At 41.0% G+C, this 15,048-nt stretch overlaps 1 protein-coding gene across 27 annotated transcripts in view; it reads right to left on the bottom strand.

The window, feature by feature from the left end:
- SPECC1 (sperm antigen with calponin homology and coiled-coil domains 1) overlaps positions 1-15,048 on the bottom strand; it is a 498,473-nt gene that overhangs the window by 414,603 nt on the left and 68,822 nt on the right. For 5 of the 27 annotated variants that reach the window (XR_013535354.1, XM_078372280.1, XM_078372284.1 and 2 more), the window contains exon 1: positions 4,374-4,435. The exons of the other annotated variants lie outside the window; for them this stretch is intronic. The gene's annotated coding sequence lies outside the window, so the exon portion shown is untranslated. Of the gene's footprint in view, positions 1-4,373; positions 4,436-15,048 lie in introns of those variants that run through there. 27 annotated transcript variants of the gene reach the window in all.

The raw sequence follows: 15,048 nt of genomic DNA, 5'->3' as shown, positions 1-15,048 counted from the left end.
TTCTGTGGACAACAAAGATCCATCTGGAAATGCGGCCCTGACTCACCCTCTGCGCGTTCACCAAGACCTTCAATCCTGGGTTGTTTTCACCGCGCCATCTTGAGTCCCTCCCGGCAAATAAATCTTACTCATATTAATCAGCCCCAAAAAGCCAGCATTACGTTCCAAAAACTGATCAAAAGAGAAAGAACAACTTGTAAACAAGCACATAAAAAATGTTGAGCCTTGCTGTATTAAAAGAAATGCAAAATACCATAAAGAGGTTCTGTTTTTCTCATTCTTTTTTTCCCCATGATACTGTTGGCTGGTGGAATGGATGAATTAGACTAATGCTCCCACACACTGTGTTGATAGAAAGTAATTTAGCAGCACATACCAAGCACCATTAAAATGTTCATGCCCTTTCACCCAGTAATCCCACTTCTGAAAATCTATAGATACAACCCAAAAACAGAAGAAAAGTTCCATGGACAGAGTTACTAATCTATTACTTATAATAGCAAAAAACAAAAAAAGAAAAGCAACCTAATTAAAAAAAAACAGGGAATAGTTAAACAATTTATGGACCAAACATTTAATAAATATTATATGCCATTAAATAATTGTCAAACTAGGCTGGAAACAGTGGTTCATCCCTGTAATCCCAGCACTTTAGGAGGTCAAGGCAGGCAGATCGCTTCTGCTCAGGAGTTCAAGACCAGCCTGGGAACCATGGGGAAACTCCATCTCTACCAAAAATACAAAAATTAGCTGGGCATGGTGGCACACACCTGTAATCCCAGCTACCTGGGAGGCAGAGGTAGGAGGATAGCTTGAGGCTGGAAGGAGGAAGTCACAGTAAGCTGAGGTCACACTACTGCACTCCAGCCTGGGTGACAGAGCAAAACTCTGTCTCAAAAGAATAATATAGTAATAATTGTGAAACTATATAACCTTTTTTTTGAGATGGAGTCTCACTCTGTCGCCCAGGCTAGACTGCAGCATGTTCTCAGCTCCTGCAACCTCTGCCTCCTGCCTCCCAGGTTCAAGTGACTATCCTGCCTCAGCCTCCCGAGGAGCTGATTACAGGTGCGTGCCACCACGCCTGACTAATTTTTTTGTGTGTTTTTAGTAGAGACAGGGTTTCACTATCTTGGTCAGGCTGGTCTTGAACTCCTGACCTTGTGATCCACCTGTCTCAGCCTTCCAAAGTGCTCGGATTAGAGGCATGAGCCACCATGCCCAGCCTTATATAACATTTTTAAAGCCTTATGCTATAGTATCTGGTTGTACAGGTAGAAAGAAATATACAGTCATTTTCTTAGAGACAGGGTCACACCCTGTCACCCGGACTGAAATGCAGTGATGAGATCACAGTTCATTGTAACCTTGAATTCCTAGGCACAAGTGATCCTTTGGAGTAGCTGGGACTGCAGGTATGCAGCACCATAACTGGCTAATTATTTAGTTACTTATTTTAATTTTTGTTTTCTTCAGAGAGGGTCTTGCTCTGTCGCCCAAGCTGAAATGCAGTGGCATGATCACAGCTCACTGCAGCTTCGACCTCCTGGTTTCAAGTGATACTCTTACGTCAGCCTCCTGAGTAGCTGGCCCTACAGGTGCACATCACCATACCCAGCTAGCATTTTGATTTTTTGTAGAAACGAGGTGTCGCTATGTTGCCCAGGCTGGTCCTGAACTCCTAAGCTCAAGAAATCCACCTGCTTCACCCTCCCAAAGTGCTGCGATTATAGGTATGACCTACTGCGCCCAGTCCTGACTAATTAAAAAAAAAATTTTTTTTTAAGACAGTGACCTTGCTGGAGACAGTTTCCCATCCTGGTCTTGAACTTCTGGTCTCAAGCAATCCTCCTCCTTTTCCTCCAGAGTAGCTGAGATTTCAGGTGCAAGCCACCGTACCCAGCAAGAAATACAGAAATTTTAACAGTTGCTTTAGGGTGTGGGATTAAGTCACAATTTTCTCCAATTTCTGAATTTATTGAAATGCCATATAGAGAGCATGAGCTCTGGATTGAGAGAGACTTGAGTTCCCATCCTGGTTGCACCACTCACCTACCTGTCCACCCATCTGTCTGACCTCTGACAAATTACATAACCTCTCTAGGCCTCCATTTCCTCAGCTATAAAGTGAAGACCATAAAGGTAACGACCTCATGGGGCTGCTGGGAGAATTGAATAAGATGATGTTGTAAAGAGCTTGGCTGCTGCACCTGTGACACAGTGAGAGCTCAAAATTACTTTGATCATTTAAAAAAATGTTAAGTATTGGGGCCGGGTGAGGTGGCTCATGCTTGTAATCCCAGCATTTGGGAGACCAAGGCAGGCGGATCACCTGAGGTTGGGAGTTCGAGATCAGTCTGGCCAACATTGTAAAACCCAGTTTCTACTAAAAATACAAAAATTAGCTGGATGTGATGGCAGGTGCCTGTAATCCCAGCTACTCAGGAGGCTGAGGCAGGAGAATCACTTGTACCTGGGAGGCAGAGGTTGCAGTGAGACGAGACTGCACCACTGCACTCCAGCCTGGGCAATGGGTGAGACTCCATCTTAGAAAAAAAAAGGCCTGGTATGGTGGCTTACACCGGTAATCCCAGCACTTTGAGAGGCCAAGGTGGCTAGATCACCTGAGGCCAGGAGCTTGAGACCAGCCTGGACAACATGATGAAACCCTGTCTCTACTAAAAATATAAAAATTAGCCAGGTGTGGTGGCATGCACCTGTAGTCCCAGCGACTCAGGAGGCTGAGACAGGAGAATTGCTTGAACCCGGGAGGCAGAGGTTGCAGTGAGCCAAGATCATGCCACTGCACTCCAGCCTGGGCTACACAGCAAGACTCCACCTAAAAAAAAAAAAAAGTTAATATATTGGAAAAATAAAATTGGAATGAGGAATGACACTTCATAGGTGGTGTTTTATTTCAAATTCCACATTTTCGGCCGGGCGCAGTGGTTCAAGCCTGTAATCCCAGCACTTTGGGAGGCCGAGGCAGGTGGATCATGAGGTCAAGAGATCGAGACCATCCTGGTCAACATGGTGAAACCACGTCTCTACTAAAAATACAAAAAATTAGCTGCGCATGGGGGCGTGTGCCTGTAATCCCAGCTACTCAGGAGGCTGAGGCAGGAGAATTGCCTGAACCCAGGAGGCGGAGGTTGCGGTGAGCCGAGATCGCGCCATTGCGCTCCAGCCTGGGTAACAAGAGCGAAACTCCGTCTAAAACAAACAAACAAAAAATTCCACATTTTCAAATGGAAGTTTAGTATTGCTTATTTTATACCCCCTCTCCTGCCTTGGGGGCTCCTCTGTTTAGACGGCCTTCCATGTTAACTAACTTGGTAAAGTTAAGATTAAAGGAAGTGAAACACGGCTACTCTAAAACAGAACCACAGAGACACAGAGTCCCCGGAGCTGAGCGGTAAAGGAGCAGAAGCAGCCACACTGGCGAGTTCTGCAGCAGGAGCAGCACCACATGGCTTTAACCTTCACATTCTATTGAGAAGGGGCAGAAGCCACATTTCCCAAGAAAACTTACAGTGTGACCTCCTGCACGGTTGAGCGAAACACTTTATTCCAATAGGAAATTTGAGTCAGTGGGACAAGAAAATAAAAAGCAAAAACTTAATTTCTAGAAAAGAGAGTGGGTAAGAGAGATTTTAAGGTATCTTCAGCCCTGTGAGGCGGTGTGGGGGCAAACTGCCTCAACCAACCATATAATAAATAACTTCCCAGAAGAGCCACCAACTTTATCGTATTATTGCTTGAAACTCCGCCATCTGGGCTTCACAAGCATCTAATTTCAGACCCTCACACAATGTTTGTATTGCCCAGATGTTGAACACTGGAACATTATCAGACCCTCTGCCAGATGACAGGGTACACTACAGTGCTGATCTCCTCCAAGGGGAGATGACTCTAGAATGTTCCAGGGGCTAAGCTACTAGTCCAGCAGGCAGTTCTCTCCACAGGATCTTAGATATCCCACACTTGGCAAAAAGAATGCACAGAAGGAGCCCTATTCACCCTGGATGGAAAAATAATACCCACACGGCTACTAATTAGTACCCGTAGGCCTTCTTTTCTAAAGAACTTCATATATTAACTTGAAGTCAGCATTAATCAGCCTTTCCTTGCAAGAAGAAACAAATGACAAGCAGTGAGAAAAGACCATGTTCTTTCAAGACGTCAGAAGATGAGTTTCAAACCCTTCTTCAGCCCCCGCAAAAACCACGGGAGAATGTACTCACACTGCCTTAGTCACACCAGGATCCACTGGGTCTGTAAGACATTGTACCTACTAAAGCAGAAGCACCTCTTCCCCAGCTATTCTAAGCTTTTCCATCTCGGTCTTAAATAATAGCCAACCGTGTACTTACTGCAAAACTCTGCTTCTCCTGCTTCTTGGGAGCTGCCGACCTCAAGTCAGCCACTCTATTCTGGGTTTGGTGCTGGCCTGGGAGGAAAACCACACTCGGAGGGGGCCGGGCAGAGAGCGCTTGAGCAACACTTCACTCAGGAAGCAGGCGGGCTCTGCTTTCTCCAAGTTCTGTTGGCCTCTCCCTCTCCTGTCTCTCAGAATCTCTCTTTCTTACATAAACACACATACACAAAGTGCAAAATCATATTTCCATCCTGCTAGGTCCTGAATACTTGATTTGCACCTCGCCAAAATGTAAGGATCTCAAGATGTAGGTGGGCTAGGTTCTAGCTGATTGCTCCCTGAGCTATCAAAGAGATTTAAAAACAAAACAAAATAAAACTCAGTCTGCTCTTCACAAATGTATTTACCCTGAAGCGTGCCCCACCAGCTTGCCCCACCAGCTTGCCACTGCCCTGTGAGCACCTCGAGTTCTAGGTGGGAAGGGGAAGTCAAGCTACGACCAGGAAGCATAACACAGAAGGGGGTTCTGGTGAGCCAGCTAAAGGGATCTCAGAGGTGGGCATCTGAAACTCCTAGGCTCGAATAATTTGTTGCACTTTTTTTTCATTTTTAAATAAATCTCTTCATACATAATTTTGACTTCAGGGAGCTCCAGAATGATATGGGCATCCTCACAAAGCCTGGGGTCCATGTTCCCTGCTACTACGGAGGGCCTAGAGGAAGCCCCAGTGACAACGGGATCTACTGCAAGAGGGAGCAAACACACTGCCCAGAAAAAAGCATGGAAGAAATGCTGTGAAGGTAAACAAGCAACATGTGTTCCATCCACAGGCACCAAGAACTCTATCAGAGGACCTGGGTTAAGCTTGGTCACTGCCACAAGCTGCACTTTAATTGCTGTTTTACTGGATAACAGGTGAGGAAGGCAGCCAGTCTGCTCTTGCATGGCAGAGAGCTCTTATATAGCAGGTTGCATGCGGAGTCTCTGTGACACAGGATCCCCCGTGTTCACTATAATTCTAACCTCCATACTCAGACTCTGTCATTCTCATTGACAGAATGAAGAAAGGAGCTGTAGTCAGGCAGCTCTGAGCCAGCCTGGCCTGGCATGGTAGCCCCACTTGGTTGAGGTTGCTGCCTCTCATGGCCATCCCTCTTTGCCTTGAAGGAGGCAACAGGCATAATGCACAGAACCTGCTCTCACTGAGGAACTCAATTTGTACCTCTCCAAAATGTAAGGATTTAAAGATGTGGAATGGCTAGCTTCTTGCTGATTGCTCCCTGATATATCAAACAGATTTAAAAACAAGACGGGACAAGGGGCATACAGGGTCCTAACTCATCTGGGTGACTTCCCCCAGCATGTGGTGCCATGGGATGGACACAGGAGGTGGTAGTGGTCGGAACTGTGCAGATGACAGACACCTAACTCAACTCTGCTTAAGCAAAATAGTGAGTTTGTTGGCTTTACTGATCTAGGAAAGTCTAGGATGAATTCAAGCTGCCTTTAAGCCAGCTAGACCTTGAGATCCAATGATGTCATGAGGAATGGTTTTGAATCATCTGGTAGCTTCACTCTCCTAAGCTGGTGTCATTCAAACACGGGTGCTCTTGGGATGGGAAGGCCTTGCCCAGCAGCACTGCAGGACTGGAGGTCTTTAGCACTTGAGATTCCAGAAGAATAGAGTCCTTACCAGAAAAGAGCCCTGAGGTGATACACTGTCCAACCCATTGGCTGTGGAGAGGGACCTGGATGATTGGCAGCTCTACTAGTTATGGGAAAAGCAGTTTCCAAAAGGAGAAAAAAGACTAGGCAGAAAAAGGTACAAACCAGTCACTCAGTAGTGTCTCAGATTATTAAGCCTTTCATGTGATCATGTCTTACTTCCCTAATAGACTGTAAATCTATTAATAGAAAGATACACACAAAATGTTAACAGTGCTTATCTCTCAGATTGAGGGTCATTTACTTTTTAAATTCAAGTTGTAGCTTTTAAATTTTCTAAAACAATTATTAAATTGTATAATAAAATAATATACTTAAATAAGTTATCACATGCTTTAAAAAATCCTACTTAACAACAGCAACTATCTATAAATAAATCTGGTAAGAAAGTTACAGTCACCCCCAAAATTCATGCTTTACTGAATGACAAAAAAGAAAACTGGTAGAAAAACATACAATGTTCTCCCAATGGCTATTCATTCTCTGCAGACAATTTTATAAAGGTGCTGTGATTTCAATAAATATTCTAATTGGATTAGAAATATGAAGAAAATTATTTATAAAATTATCCTAAAATGCATCTGGTAGAACAACTGATTATTCTCTATAGAAGCTATCAAATAACTGGATTCTTCTCTAAAGAAGAAAATTCATACACACACACACACACACACACACACACACACACACCCCACTTGTACTACCAGATAGCAGAATAGATCAGAAAAGTAAAAAATTACAGTGCCAAGGTTTAGGAATAGAAAGAAGAGCAGTGGATCATGGCAAAGCCCAGAAATAAGATGTTAGACTATGACAAAGATGGCATGACTAGTCTAGGATAAAGAATGGATTGTTTTAGCTGAGCACAGTAGCATGAACTTATAGTTCCAGCTACTTGAGAGGCTGAGGAGGGAGGATCACTTGAGCCCAGGAAATCAAGGCTGTAGTGCACTATGATTGTGCTTGCAAATAACCACTGAATTCCAGCCTGGGCAACATAGTGAGACCTTGTCTTGAAAAATTTTAAAAAAAAGACCACACTTCAACCTTGGCAACATAGTGAGATCTTATCTTGAAAAATTTAAAAAGAAAGAAAATACAGGAGATTATACATTTGAATAAGGTAGGAGAGGCCTCTCTGAGCCCACAGGCAAAAGCAGAATACATTAAGAAAAAAACAGATGTGACTACTTGAAAATTAAAAACCTCTGAAAAAAGAACCCCACTATAAACAAAATGTAAATGTCAATGACAAGATGAGACAAACATCTGTGCATAACCTTTGGTTCTGTTATTCCATTTGTAGGAATGTATCATACAAAAATAATTATGAATGTTCCAGAACAGAACAGAGGCCTCAAAAATTACGCCACACATCTACAACCATCTGATCTTCCACAAATCTGACAAAAACAAGCAATGGGGAAAGGATTCCCTATTTAATAAATGGTGTTGGAAAAAATGGCTAGCCATATGCAGAATACTGAAACTAGATCCCATCCTTATATCTTATACAAAAAATTAACTCAAGATGGATTAAAGACTTTAAAATAAGACCAAAAACCATAAAAACCCTAGAAGAAAACCTAGGCAATACCATTCAGGACATAAGCATGGGCAAAGACTTCATGACTCAAATACCAAAAGCAATGGCAACAAAAGTCAAAATAGACAAATAGGATCTAATTAAACCAAAGAACTTCTGCACAGCAAAAGAAACTGTCATCAGAGTGAACAGGCAACATACAGAATGGGAGAAAATTCTTGCAATCTATTCATCTGACAAAGGGATAATATCTAGAATCTACAAAGAACTTAAACAAATTTACAAGAAAAAGCAAACAACCCCATCAAAAAGTAGGCAAAGAATATGAACAGACACTTCTCAAAAGGAGACATTTATACAGCCCACAAACACGAAAAAAAGCTCATCATCACTGGTCATTAGAGAAATGCAAATCAAAACCACAATGAAACGCCATCTCATACCAGTTAGAAGAGCAATCACCAAAAAGTCAGGAGACAGATGCTGGAGAGAATGTGGAGAAATAGGAAAGCTTTTACACTGTTGATGGGAGTATAAATTAGTTCAACCATTATGGAAGACAGTGTGGCAATTCCTCAAGGATATAGAACTAGAAATACCATTTGACCCAGTAATCCCATTACTGGGTATATACCCAAAGGATTATAAATCATTCCATTATTAAGACACATGCACATGTATGTTTACTGCAGCACTGTTCACAATAGCAAAGACTTGGAACCAACTCAAATGCCCAACAATGATAGATGGATAAAGAAAATGTGGCATATATACACTATGGAATACTATTCAGCCATAAAAAAGGATGTGTTCATGTCCTTTGTAGGGACATGGATGAAGCTGGAAACCATCATTCTCAGCAACCTGACACAAGAATAGAAAACCAAACACCACATGTTCTCATTCATAAGTGGGAGTTGAACAATGAGAACACATAGACACAGAAAGGGGAACATCACACACTGGGGACCGTCAGGAGGTAAGGCTATAGGGGAGGGATTGCATTAGGAGAAATACCTAATGTAGATGACCAGGTGATGGATGCAGCAAACCACCATAGCACATGTATACCTATGTAACAAACCTGCATGTTCTGCACATGTACCCAAGAACTTAAAGTATAACTTTTTAAAGAGCCCAGACCATTAAATATAAGGGAAAAATAAATAAATAATCATGAATGAATACAAAGCTATCTGAGCAACAGTGATAAGCTTATCCTTGATTATAACAACAATGGCAACAAAAGAAATAATTTAAAGTCTAGTTGGCTATATTATAGTATATCCACATAATTAACCCTTATGCAGCCATTAAAAGTGATAATACATATGATACAGATGATATATATCTAGATATGACATAAAAATCCTCAGTAAAATACTAGCAAATCAATATACCATAACCAAATGAAATCTAACCCAGAAATTCAAAGTTAGTCAAAATCAGTTCATGTAATTTACCATAGTAATAGAATAAAGGACAAAACCACATGATCATCTCAACAGATGCAGACAAAGTATTAGACAAAATCCAACAGATTTTCATAATATAAACACTGAACAACTAGACATAAAAGGGAACTTCCTCAACCTGATAAAGGGCAAGTTCAAAACACTCACAACTACCATTGTACTTAATGTGAAAATCTGAGAGCTTTCTCCTAAGATCAGAAACTAAACAAGAGTGTCTCTGCTCTCACCACTTCTCGTCAAGATTATACCAGAGGCTTTAGTCTGGAGAATTAGGCAAGAAAAAGAAAGAAAAGAAAAGGCATCCAGATTGGTAAGAAGTAAAACTATCTCTATTCACAGATGATATGCTCTTGTACATATAAAATCGTAAGGAATTTACAACAAAAAACCTCTGAGAGCTAATAAAGGAGTTCAGCAATGCTGCAGAACAAAGATCTCACAAAAATCAATTGTATTGCTATACACTGGCAATGAATAATCCAAATACTCCAAGACGCCAATTCCATTTATAATAGCATCAAAAAGATTACAATATGTATAAATATGTTTAACTATAAAATATTTACAAATATGTATGAACAAGTAAGTGGGAGATCTATACGCCAAAGACTATAAAATGTCATTGAAAAAACTAAAGAAGTAAATAAACACACATCTCCTGTTCATGTAAGACAGTCATATATATAGATCAATGAAATAGAATTGACAGTCCAGAAGTGAACCCATAAACTTATAGGCAGTTGATTTTCAACAAGGATGCTAAGACAATTCAATGGGAGACAGTCTTTTCAACAAATGATGCTGGAATCACTGCATATCCACATACAAAAGAACAAAGTTAGACTCCTACCTCACACTATTTACAAAAATTACATCAAAGTACAAGAGCTAAACCTATACAACTCTTGGAAGAAAACAGAGCTGTAAAACTTCATGACTATATTAGACAATATTTTCTTAGAGATGAGATCAAAAGCAGAAGTAAGCAAAGACAAACTAGATAAGCCAGACTTCCTAAAAATTAAAAACCTTTTGCTTCAAAAGATAACTATCAAGAGGCCGGGCATCATGGTTGCATGCCTGTAATTCCAGCACCTTGGGAGGATGAGGCAGGCAGATCACAAGGTCAGGAGTTCAAGACCAGCCTGGCCAATATGACGAAACCCGTCTCTACTAAAAATACAAAAATTAGCCAGGCGTGGTGGCAGGCACCTATAGTCCCAGCTACTCAGGAGGTTGAGGAAGGAAAATTGCTTGAACCCCGGAGGTGGAGGTGGTAGTGAGCCGAGATCAAGCCACTGCACTCCAGCCTGGGCAACAGAGCTAGACTCCATCTCAAAAAAAAAAAAAAAAGTACTATCAAGAAAATAAAGGGATATGGAACCATAAAAAAAGAACAAGATCTTGTTGTTTGCAGGGACATGGATGGAACTGGCGGCTATTATCCTCAGCCTCTAGCTAATGCAGGAAGAGAAAACCAAATACTGCATGTTCTCACTTATAAGCAAGCACTAAATGATGAGAACTTGTAAACACAAAGAAGGAAACAATAGACACTTGAGGGTGGAGGCTGGGAGAAGGGAGAGAAGCAGAAAAGATAACTATTAGGTACTGGGCTTAATTCCTGGGTGATGAAATAATCTGTATAACAAACCCCTGTGATATGAGTTTACGTATGTGACAAACCTTCACATGTACCCCTGAACCTAAAATAAGTTAAAAAATAGAAAATGAAAAGAAAACCAACAGAATGGGAGAAATCATTTGCAAATCATATATATGATAAGGGTCTACTATCTAGAATGTATAAAGATCTCTTAAAACTCAATAATAAAAAGACAAATAACCCAACTGAAAAGTGGGCAAAGGATCTGAATAGAAATTTCTCCAAATAGACCAACACAAGTGGCCAAGAAGCATGTGAAAAGAAGCTCCACATTAGGAAAATCAATCATTAGGCATTATGCAAATCAAAGCCACTGGAAGATATCACTCCACATCTACTAGGATGGCTCCAGCCAAAAGAACAGACATTAACAAGTGCTGGTGAGGATGTGGCAACACTGGAACCCTCATACATCACTTATGTAAATGTGAAAAAGCACAGCCACTGGGAAAAACAGTTTGGGAGTCCCTCAAAAAGTTAAACACAGTTACCATTATGACCCAGTAACTCCACTCCTTAGTATATATCCAAAATAACTGAAAACAGATGTTCAAACAAAAACTTGCAGACAAATGTTCACAGTAGCAGTATTCACGGTAGCCATAAAGCAGAAAATACCCAATGGCCATTACCTGATGAATAGATACATATAAAGTGTACATTCACACAGTGAAATACTATCCATCAGTAAAAAGGAATAACATACCACTACATGGATGACCCTGAAAACCTTATGTTGAACAAAAAAAGCCACACAGGCTGGGCACGGTAGCTCATGCTGATAATCCCAGCACTTTGTGAGGCTGAAGCAGGCAAATCACTTGAGCCCAGAAGTTTGAAACCAGCCTGGCCAACAGGGCAAAATCCTGTCTCTACCAAAAATACAAAAAATGAGCCAGGTGTGGTGGTGTACAACTGTGGTTCCAGCTACTTGAGAGGCTAAGGTGGGAGAATCACAAAAGTTGCAGTGAGCTGAGATTGTAGCACTGCACTCCAGCATGGGTGACAGAGCAAGACCCTGTCTCAAATAAAAATAAAAAAAAAAAAAAGAGAAGCTACACACAAAATACCATACATTGTATGATTCCACTTCTACAAAATGTTCAAAGAGGAGAATCTAGACCGACAGAAAGTACTTGAGTGACTACCACAGGATGAGGGAGGGAGCACTGGAAAGGTAGTAACTGCTCTGGGTTTTCTGGGGTGAGTAATGGAATGCTCTAGAATTTGACAGTGGTAATTGTTGTGCAACTCTGTGAAGATACAAACACATCACTGTATTGCTCACTTTTAAAGCATGAATTTTATGGCAGTGAATATAAGTGAATTCATGCTATCTCCATAGAAATATGATATATACTATAAATATGTTTAAAATATTTAAACATTTATATAAATGTGAATATATGTGAATTTATGGCATCTTAGAATAGAAAGTGATACTGTAAAATACCAATGATATAGAACAATGATGACAATATATTTTCGTGGAAAATACAAACTGTAAGTGTATTCAGTAGGAGCTCATATTTACATTTAGGCATAGAAAAAAGACTGAAAAGAAGCTATATATTAAGAATGGTTAGGCTGGACATGGTGGCTCATGCCTGTAATCCCAGCACTTTGGGAGGCCGAGGCAGATGGATCAACTTAGGTCAGGAGTTTGAGACCAGTGTGGCTAACATGGTGAAACCCAGTCTCTACTAAAAATACAAAATCAATTGGGCATGGTAGTATGCATGCACCTGTAGTCCCAGCTACTCTGAGGCTGAGGCAGGAAGATCACTTAAATCTAGGAGGTGGAGGTTTCAGTAAGTGAGATCGCATCATTGCATTCCAGCCTGGGCAACAAAGCAAGATTCCAACACCAAAAATAAAAAATTGAAACAAAACAAAACAAAACCAAGAATGGTTATATAGGTGGTGGAATAATAGGACATTTTAATTTTCTTTATGCTTTTCAAATTTCTCTACACTGTCTACTATGAACACGTAACAGTTTTGTAATTTTTAAAATCTATTTAAGGCTGGGCACAGTGGCTTACACCTGGAATCTCAGCGCTTTGAGAGGCCGAGGCGGGAGGATTACTTGCATGCAAGAGTTCAAGACCAGTCTGGGCAACATAATGAGCCCTTATCTCTAAAAAAAAGAATTTTTTTTTAATTAGCCAGTTGTGGTGGTATGCATCTGTAGTCCCAGCTACTTGGGAGGGTGAGATGGGAGAAATGCTTGAGCCCAGGAAGTTGAAGGTGCAGTGAGCAGTGACTGCGCCTTTGCACTCCAGCCTGGGCAAAACCCTATCTCAAAAAAAAAAAAAAAAAACTACTGAAGCATAACAATTATGTATCCTGACAGCATCAGACACTATTTGTAAATTCATGGTTTATATTGCAGAAAGGAAATTCAATTCAACCTGAGGAAGGCTTTCTTAATTGTGGAAATAATTAAACCCTGGACAAGACATCCTTTGCTTGGACTCTAAATCTCCTGTGGATTCTGTAGAAACAGAGTAAGATGATAGACTATAATGGTATGTAGAGGTGTTCATTTGTAGGCAGGCCAGGCAGTATCAGGGTAGCCAAGCTCCAGGAGCTGGATGGATGACTCCAGACTAATGCTCTTCAGCTGAAGGGAACCTGTATGCAGGCTAAGTTCCTAAATGGGCAACTGGCCAGCTCTCCACAGAACAAGAATTCCTAAATGTTAGCCAAAAATCAAAGTTTAAAAATGCTGTTTGCTCTTGGAAAACAAATTTATCAACCCTAAAAATAACTAGGAGAAAGGCAAAGATGAAAATGACTGAGTGAGTTTCAAACAGATGTTTGGCTAATTTTTGCAAAGACTGTTAGAATAAGAGTCCTCACAGCAGAGTACCCAGGAGACCCTAATGATTCTGGATGAAAAGGCACACTCCCAGGGGTAAAAAAGGTAAAAAGCTTCATGGGTTTCTGAGTTTCACCTAGCCAGCAACAGATCCAGTTTTTATCACTGAAAAATGGATATGAATAGAAATTGTTTATCTGATGGTATGGTGTCATTTTATTTATGTATATATAATGAGTTACATATACATGTAAAAAACAAATTATAACAATGACTACAGGCATTAGGAACCGGTTCCTAGCTCCTAAAGCCTATAGTCCTTCTTATAATTTCAGGGCACTTTAGGTCTCAGGAAACAGAATCTCTCTCTGTGAACTTTTCCTGTCCTTTCACCTGCCCAAAGCAGGACCCTAATCTAATTGAAGTCCCTCAATTCAGAGAGAGTCCTACCCATACCCTAGAGGAAGGAATGCTACACGAGAGATCAAGAGAAGTCTTGAAGGGACAGGCATGCTGGGCTTAGATCATGTACTTTTTGTCCAATCACATTTCTACATGGTTACGGTGCCTATGCAATGAAACCTCCATAAAAACCCAAAAGGTCACAGTTCAGAGAGCATCTGGACAGCTGAACACCTGGAAGTTTCTGGAGGGTAATGCACCCAGGGAGGGCACGGAAGCTCCATGCCCTTTCCCCATCCCTTGTCCTATGCATCTATTCATCTGCATCCTTTGCGATATCCTTTATAATAAACTGGTCAATGTAAGTACGTGTTTCCCTGAGTTTTGTGAGCCATTCCAGCAAATTAGTTGAACCCAAAGAGGGAGTCATGGGAACCCAATGTGAAGCCAGTTGGTCAGAAGTTCCAGAGGCCCAGACTTGAGACCAAACAAGAAGTTTGTGGGCAGCCTCGGGGCCTGAGTCTTGTCCTGTGGGATCTGATGCTCTCTCCAGGTAGCCAGTGTCAGAGTTGAACTGGAGAACACCCAGCTGGTGTCCACTGCTTGTGGAAAGAAACCCCCACACATTTGGTCATGGAAGTCTTTTTCCATGTTGACTGTTGTGGTGTGAGAGCAGAGGAAAAACCCAGTTTGAGAGGGTTTTTCCAAAACAGATGGGCTGGCAGATCATAATGAATATACAAATTGCTAAACAAAATCTGAAATTTGACATGTCATTTAGAAATATATTGCTCTTCTTTGTAATATCTATAAAGTCTGACTGTAACTGCTGGTTTCTACTAATAGGAACTTGACTTCCATGTTAACCAAACCATCTCTTTAGGTGACTTTTAAATTTTATTCTAAAGCATAAAATTTTTCCATAAGAAAGTACACAGGGGAACTAATTACAGAGGGAAACACCCCACACCTGGCCAGGAGTGGTTAGTGAGGTTGGCTTTCTCATGAGCTGTAAGACAAGGTTCATCATG

This window comes from Callithrix jacchus, chromosome 5 (assembly GCF_049354715.1).
Source record: "Callithrix jacchus isolate 240 chromosome 5, calJac240_pri, whole genome shotgun sequence".
In the NCBI taxonomy this organism is placed as follows: Eukaryota; Metazoa; Chordata; class Mammalia; order Primates; family Cebidae; genus Callithrix; species Callithrix jacchus.
Note: the sequence above shows the minus strand (reverse complement) of the source record. Positions and strands in the feature narration are given on the sequence as shown.